Genomic DNA, 7,654 nt, shown 5'->3' on the forward strand with positions numbered 1-7,654 from the left:
TGTGGGATGAAGAAAGAAGGATGATCTCTGCAGCAGCACTACAGAAACAGTGTTTAGAAAGAAGAGTAAAGTTGTTTGTTTCTTTCCATGAAGCCCTGAACTTTCAGAACCTTGAATAATGTTATCTGTTTGCTTCTGGTGCAGTAAAGGTGGATCAAAAAGTGACGCAGAAGTCTCGGACACAACATACACGATCAATGTGATCAAGTTAATGCCACTTAATTAAAGGATACACAGCAACTTATACACTAGCACAAAGCACACGCGTTACCTTTTGGTTGCTAATAGGTTAAAGCTGCTTGTTCACACACCTTGCTCTGCTGTACCTACATTCTGTTTCTCCCTCTTGTTATCTTGTTTTTTACATTCCATCCTCGTTACCTCTCTGCAACATAGACAGTTTCTCAAAACTCCAATTTCATTATCTCTTTCGACCTTGTATACGTCCTTCACAACAGCTGCAGTTGTGAGGCCCCTCGGTCTGGATCGCTCATAATATGCCTATTTTCTTCCAGCCACTCCACAAAAAAAGTATCTTCCATCTTCAACTCTAGGCTACGCTTCACATAATCAGAAAAAAAATTTGTTCTTTATCTAACATGTCCACTCAGTGTATAATTTTCTTCTTCTCTTGGCAATGTCATAGCCAGTGACTGATTGGCTTACTTGGCCTTCATTCTGCTTCTTTTAGTTCACACATTAAACCCAGAGGTCCAAAAATTCAATTTCGTGCTACTGATGACCCCTACAGTGACATACAAGACAGCCCACGTCAAGGGTCCTTGGAGCTCTTCTGTGATGTGACTGAATTAGCATTGCCAGCAGAAACAGTTGAACTGTGTGCCCAAGTAACTGTGTGATCCTTTTGGTAACATAAACTAATGGTAAATAAAACCAACACCAAACTCCAGAGAACACTACCAAGGGTCTTTTCTTTTGAGGATCTGCCACCTGAAGTTTCCTTTTTATCAGCTGCACAAAAATTCTTGGGGAACAGGGGCTCTGGCATGTGAAGAAAATAATCAATCTTTTAAGTGTTCCAGATGAGTTGTTCTGCTGATCTCCTCATCCTCTCACATGTCCCACCAGCACTACTCTGATCCGCCTCCCATTTAGGGATACAGTACTACTTTTTATTGCTAGTGCTGTCTTCATTGCCGATTAGATATACAAGCTGATACAAAACAGAGAAAGCATCCTAGAATTTTACATTTTAGAGACATTCCCTCTTTTTGAGTTCTCAAAGCTGTAAGCTGTTTTGCATCCAAAGTTCTGCAGCAAATAGTGTTGAAAAACTACAGTTCTCCCCAAAACCAGTCATTCTCAACGACTTCAATCAGAAGTAAAATTTTACAATGTGTTGCAATGCATCAAAAATCCATTTTTTTACAAAGACCATGAATAAACGTTTACTTTCTATTATTATGACATGATAGGATTAAAAATTCTGTTATGATGTCTTTTTAGAACTAGAGAAAAAAATAAAGCAGTTTAACAAACTCAAATGTTTTTTCAGGATTACAGATTGCTTTTGAAGTCCAGTGCATGAGCTAGTTTCTTCTGATTAGAATGCTAAACCAGGCTCCTCCTGAAAAGCAGTGTAATGGAACTTGCCATCTTTATTTTATTCTAAAAGTTTAAAATTTTATATTCTTTTCCATTTCTGTGTTTTATAACTAACCTAATGACAGCTACTTTTTCTCCATAACACTGCACCAAAATTACTTTTTGTCACCTAAACGTGTGACAGGCAGAACAAAGGTATCCTGAACAGTAAAACTAGTCACAGCTGGTTCCCCTGAACAGCCCAGTGCTGTGACTGGTTCAGCTACGTACATGCTCACCAGTGCTACAGATGAAAACATAATTAACTGTGAGTGATAAAAGGTGTCAGAATAATGACTGCATGTTGGGGTGGTGATAAAACTGATCTTTAAAACTCTGAAGGACAAGACTGCTACCAGTTAGCTGCAATTGGTAAAGGCTGGTTGTAAATTTTGGTAATATCTAGAGAAAATAAAAGTATCATGTCATGAACACTCCAACTAATAAAGAGATAAAACCACTAGTCAGGAAGCAGATCATGCATTGTGCTTCTGCACATAGACTATCTGGATTTAGAAAACTGAGGGCTTCGGGTCCTGGAAAGAATAGCTGGCTCCAAAAAGAAGTGTCCCTGAATACAAGTGGTCACAGAAAGTAGAAAGGGGCCCAGAATGAGGAAGGTGAAATCCTGGTTGGAGGAAGGATCATGGAAGTGGGGAAAATCCTGGACATCCGTGAGCTGTGTGGAGATGAATGATGTGGGATGCCCAGGGACCTTGGCCAGTAATGCCTGAGACTAGAGGCTGCAGGAGGTGTCACAGCAACAATCAACATGATTTTCTGTCTCACCATCGCAGACCATCAGGGACCTTCCTGCAGAGGAGGCAAGCTGAGACGTAGGAAGGTGACGTGAGTGAGTGGTTGTGCTGGATAATCAGCTAGGGTAAAAGCTCTAATCTCTCCAGTTCTGAAATAAACTCCAGTGTTCAGATCCAGTGTGGGTTGTCCTTTACTCTGTTCCACCCGGACAGCTGGATAGCCAGTACATACAGGCTGATAACTAGGTCCTTAGCTGAAGAGAAAGGATAACTTGAGATCAGGCTGCAGTTTGTCATTCAGCAATGTACGTCAGTCTGTCTGCTATTCAGCTGCTGATGTTCACAAAGCTTGAAGGAATGTGCATTTTTATTCAGTTAAGCTTCCTCCTTCTATGCCTTTGCCAAACTATGTCAAAATTATCCATCAGGGTCAAAAGTGATTGGAGAGGACAGAGAGACAGACAGACAGCAAACTGCATAAGCCTTAGTTCCTCAGAAAATCAGGGTAACAGGAATTTAGTAATCTCCAACACTGTACATTTTTATTATTCTTTCTGTAATTGTGCAACACAAGGAAAACAACCACAGAATTGCTTCATACATACTTAACATTTATTTATGTGGAAGGTTTTGCAATTATAATTTACTATGTCTAATTGCAGAGCTGAAAGTTTTAATTGTCCTAGTATTATAAAAATGGCAGCTATTTCCTGTTCCCATCCCTGAAGAGTGGAGAAAAAATACAAGGATATAATTTTAATAGCAAAGAGAGATTTTGAGAGAGGCTAGATGTGGACATTAGAATTACACAGAGAAGCCATGTTTAGATGACTAAAACATTTGCACTGTTCACGGCCCATTCAGTTCCTTTATCATCATTAACTATGAAGACCATGTTCTACAGTATCTGAGAAGACATATATCCCAGGCCAGGACTAAAACTGCAGTCACCCAGATATGAATGTCTGCTTCTGGCAGGGGAAAAGAGAACTCCAAATATGTTCACATTATCAACAGTTATACAGTATGCATTGTATGTCACTGTGCCTGGTGGTTTGTGTCAAACAAAAGAAGCCATGGCAGTGCTTAGTCACCTTACACACAGCACACATACAAGACAACATTTTGTCCTACTGTACCTGTCCATCAGTGAAAAATGGTGGAAAGACCGGGCAATACTTGGAAAATATAAATTAAAAGGATGATCTATATTTATGGATAACTACAAATACTGATGCTTATTCTGAAGTGTTTTCACTAAAGTTATAGAAATCCATCAGTAAAATTTGATTAAAATATAGCAATCTGCAGTCTCATCCAACTATATCTCTTCTATACATCTGTTTTGACTACATTCAAATTAAAACCACAATTATTTCCAAACAGGAGATTTAGACATGTTGGTGTAAATCAATAAATCAATCAATATAAATAATAAATATTTTTCTTAATATTAGTTTCACAGAATCACATGATAGTTGAAATTGAAATAGACCTCTGGAGGTCTGTTACCTCCATTTCTTCATTCTCGAAGCATGGGCGACTAAAACAGCTTGCTCAGGGCCTTGTTCAGTTAGGTTTTGAGTATCTTCAAGGGTGGAGGCTCCACAGCTTCTCCAGTCAACCTGTTCCAGCTCTGTCAAGCTGCTTTCCAGTTAATCAGCTCCAAGGCTGTGCTGGTGTGGGGTGTCATTCCTCCCCAGGTACAGCATTTTGCATTTCCCTTTGTTGAACTCCATGAAGTTCCTATCAGCCCATTTCTCCAGCTTGTCAAGATCCCTCTGAGTGGCAGCATCTGGTGTATCCATCCGGCGTATCAATCACTCGTCCCAGTTCTGAGTTGTTTGCAAAATTCCCAAGGGGGAACTCTGCTCCATCATCTAGGTCATCAATGAAGATGTATCAACCCATGAGTGACTGGCCTCTGCAGTAGACTTCATGCCACTGATTACAGCCCTCTAAGCCTGACATCAGTTTTAAACCCACGCCACTATCCACTTATTTAGTTCATATTTCATCAGTGTGTCACTAGGTATGCAATGGGAGACTGTTGAAAATCTCACTAATGTCAAGATAAACAGCATCCACTGCTTTCCTGTTATCCACCGTGCCAGTCATCCCATCATGGAACATTATCAGGTTGGTCGGGCATGATTTACCCTTCATGAATCCATGCTGACTACTCCAAATCACCTTCTTGTCCTTCATATACTGTAGAAATTGTTTCTAGTGCTTTGTTTCATCTTCCCTGGGATCAAGGTGAAGCTGACTGGTCAGTACTTCCCATGATCCTTCTTCCTATCCTGCTTGGGAGTAGGAGTGGCATTTGGTCTCTTCCAGTCCTCAGAAACCTCTCCCAGTTGCCATGACTTTTCAGAGCTAACCAAGAGTGGCCTCGCAATGACATTGGGCACTGCCCTCAGCACTTGTGCACTCCATTAAGTCTAAAGGGCTTGTTTACATGCAGTTTGTTTAAAAGTTCCCAACTGGATCCTTCTATACTGAGGATAAGTCTTCATTGTACCTCATTGAAAGTCACCACTGAAATCAAGACAACTATAGAAGAAGAGAATGTATCTCTTTTTAAAGATACATCATGGTTTCACTTTGTGTAACTTTTAATATGAAAATGTAAACTTCTGGAATGTCCCTGTATATTGTACCACTCCCACTCTCTTTTGAAGTTAACTCTACTATCATTTGGAATAGAAGGGCGAAAGCCCAAGTTAATGTGACTCCATTTTGCATGTAAGAAAGAGAAGCTACTGTAGTCTGGGGAGAAGTCCTAGCAGCCTCCAGGTTTTCCTTTATATACAGTGAAAGTACATGGCTTATAACACCTCTGGGTATTGCAACATATTACTGTGCAGTGGACCACTTTTGCTGAACCCCTTCTCTGGACCTGTGTGTCCCCTCGTGAGTGAAGAGAGCACATCTTTTCTGATCTCAGGTTCAAGACATGTCATCCTTCTGTTATTCCTGAAAACACTTAAAATGATGTAACCCATAATGAGTGAAAAACAACTGCAGTGACATTCAGTGTAAGAATTCTAGACTTTGAGAAGTGTTTAAAAATAGCAAAATGGCATTGGAGCAGAAATAGCTTCCATTGATACAGCACCATTCTTCACTTTTGTGTGTATGTTTTTAAGGACAGGTTTTTCAAAAAAGTGTTAGACTTTGCAGCAGTGGTCAGCATAGGCATTAGCAAGTCATTAGTCTTCTGTGTTATATAGAAACGCGTGGAGGTTTAAATAAGTGCCCACTGTTCTGAATAGGGGAAAACTTCACAGTAGGACCGTAGTACAACATTATTTAATGACAGTTTGGAAGTACTGGGAGCAATAGATAGGCTACAGTAGACTTAATTTAGTCCTACATATATCTTTGGCATGCCATGTAAACAGGATGCGAAATAAGATAAAGTTGACTGTTACATGTTCATGTTAAAATGTTCTTAGAATATTAAAAACTCCTACAGTTTCCAAGAAAAAAATGTATTGGTAGATTGCCATGTCAGTTTGTTTCAATAAGCTGCTAAATATATTCTGTATGGTATCTTCATGCCTTTGGGGGAGAAAGACCTCAATGTGAAGAAAAAGAGGAACTTCTCATACAAATACTAATATATGTTTTGATATAATGGACATACTATCTGTATTCCCTATTAGTAAGTCACTGGATTTTAGACTAAAAGCTCAGTGTTCAAAACTAGAGCAAGTATTTTTGACCTGACATCTCCAAAATCTGAAAATCCTATCTTTCACATGTGTTTTAATGTTTTCAATCACTTTCACTGAAAATGTTTTTGGGTAGGCTTTCTTTAGAAAGTTACTATTTGTAATCAAAATTTTCCCCAGTGTAAATCTGACAATACATTGTAGTCAGCATTAGAAATAAGTTTTTATATCTGATCTTTTTTTTTCTGGTGCAGTACAGTCCATTGTCTATGTTTCAGTTTTGTTCCAGCTTGAGAGACTTTGAGTTATGTCTCCTGCATTTTTTTTTTGCAAATTAACTGGCTGATAAAATGTAGTTACTGGTATTTACTCTATGCTCAACATTATTCATGCAATAGCATGTGGCACCAGGAAACTTCTTTGTTCCTATCACTGTAGCAAATATTTACTTTTTGTAGATGAATATCCTCTTACCTAAAAGAAAAAAAAAAAACACCAAAAAAACAACAAAAAAACAGTTTTAGGTAGTTGTTTTCCTTGTTACTTTCTATGCCAATAATTACAGTAAAACTAATTTTATAGTAATTTTGTTGACATTTTTCTCAATATAACTGTTTTCTAAAGCTATTGCCTTTCAAGATAGTTTAATACAAGATACTCATTTGAATTAGAAGAAAATGTTGAAGGTATGTCCAGTGGTGGACTGGACCTAGCATAGTAACTGTAGGGATACAGTTATTAGTGGGATCGGTGGCTGATGAAATACATCGACTCTGATGGTGAAGCTGGGAAAAGAAAAGAAAACAAAAAACAAGTAAGGAGTGTGAAAGATGGAGTGACAAAAAGCAAAAGGGAGACATAGGTGCCAAGAAGGAGAGAGAAAGAGAGATAGAGGTAGGTGGGAGGAGGGAGAAAGAGACAGAGAGAGAATGGAAAACACTTCCCAGTGGCCAGCCAGGAAGGGAAGAATGTGAAGCTTCCTAGATGAGTGTCCTCTCCCTGTTCCCTCTCCAGTGGAGCAGGTAGTTCCCCTCCAATGGTACTTTTCCCATGATACCTTGACATTTTTCATCAGGACCTGCACAAATTCCCTGTTGGTTGTTCCTACTTTTGATGCTGCCATTGCTGATGGGAGTGTGTGCTGGTCAGGGAGGGTACTGCACAGCTGCTTCATTGATGAGCTTTCTGCCAACACTGAACTTTGGGATACAGTAAACTGAAACCTCTATTTATTATGGAAAACCATTACTGACCTGGATTTAGAGAGACTCTTCAGATCCAGAAATGCTCAATGACATAGTCAGCTATAGTCTAAACAGCAATAATTTTAAAATAAACTATAAAGACTAAGATGGGAGGTTGGCTGCAATGTGGATACATCCTCGATATTTACATGGCTTAATCTATCCATTTAATCTAACTTGTATCAATTACAATTAGTTTGAGATTGTTTCTTCTTGTGGCTGCTGATGGAATATGTTACTACTTAGCTATTCTGCAGTAGTGTTGGTGTAGTGCATTATATGTTCGTACAGTTGGTAATTTAAAAGAAAAAATTGCTCTGTGCTGTGGCTGTAGGGATCACAAACACTTCACTTAAACCTGGAATTT

The sequence above is a fragment of the Tyto alba genome, unplaced genomic scaffold (genome assembly GCF_018691265.1).
Source record: "Tyto alba isolate M040663 unplaced genomic scaffold, T.alba_DEE_v4.0 Super-Scaffold_42, whole genome shotgun sequence".
Classification (NCBI taxonomy): Eukaryota; Metazoa; Chordata; class Aves; order Strigiformes; family Tytonidae; genus Tyto; species Tyto alba.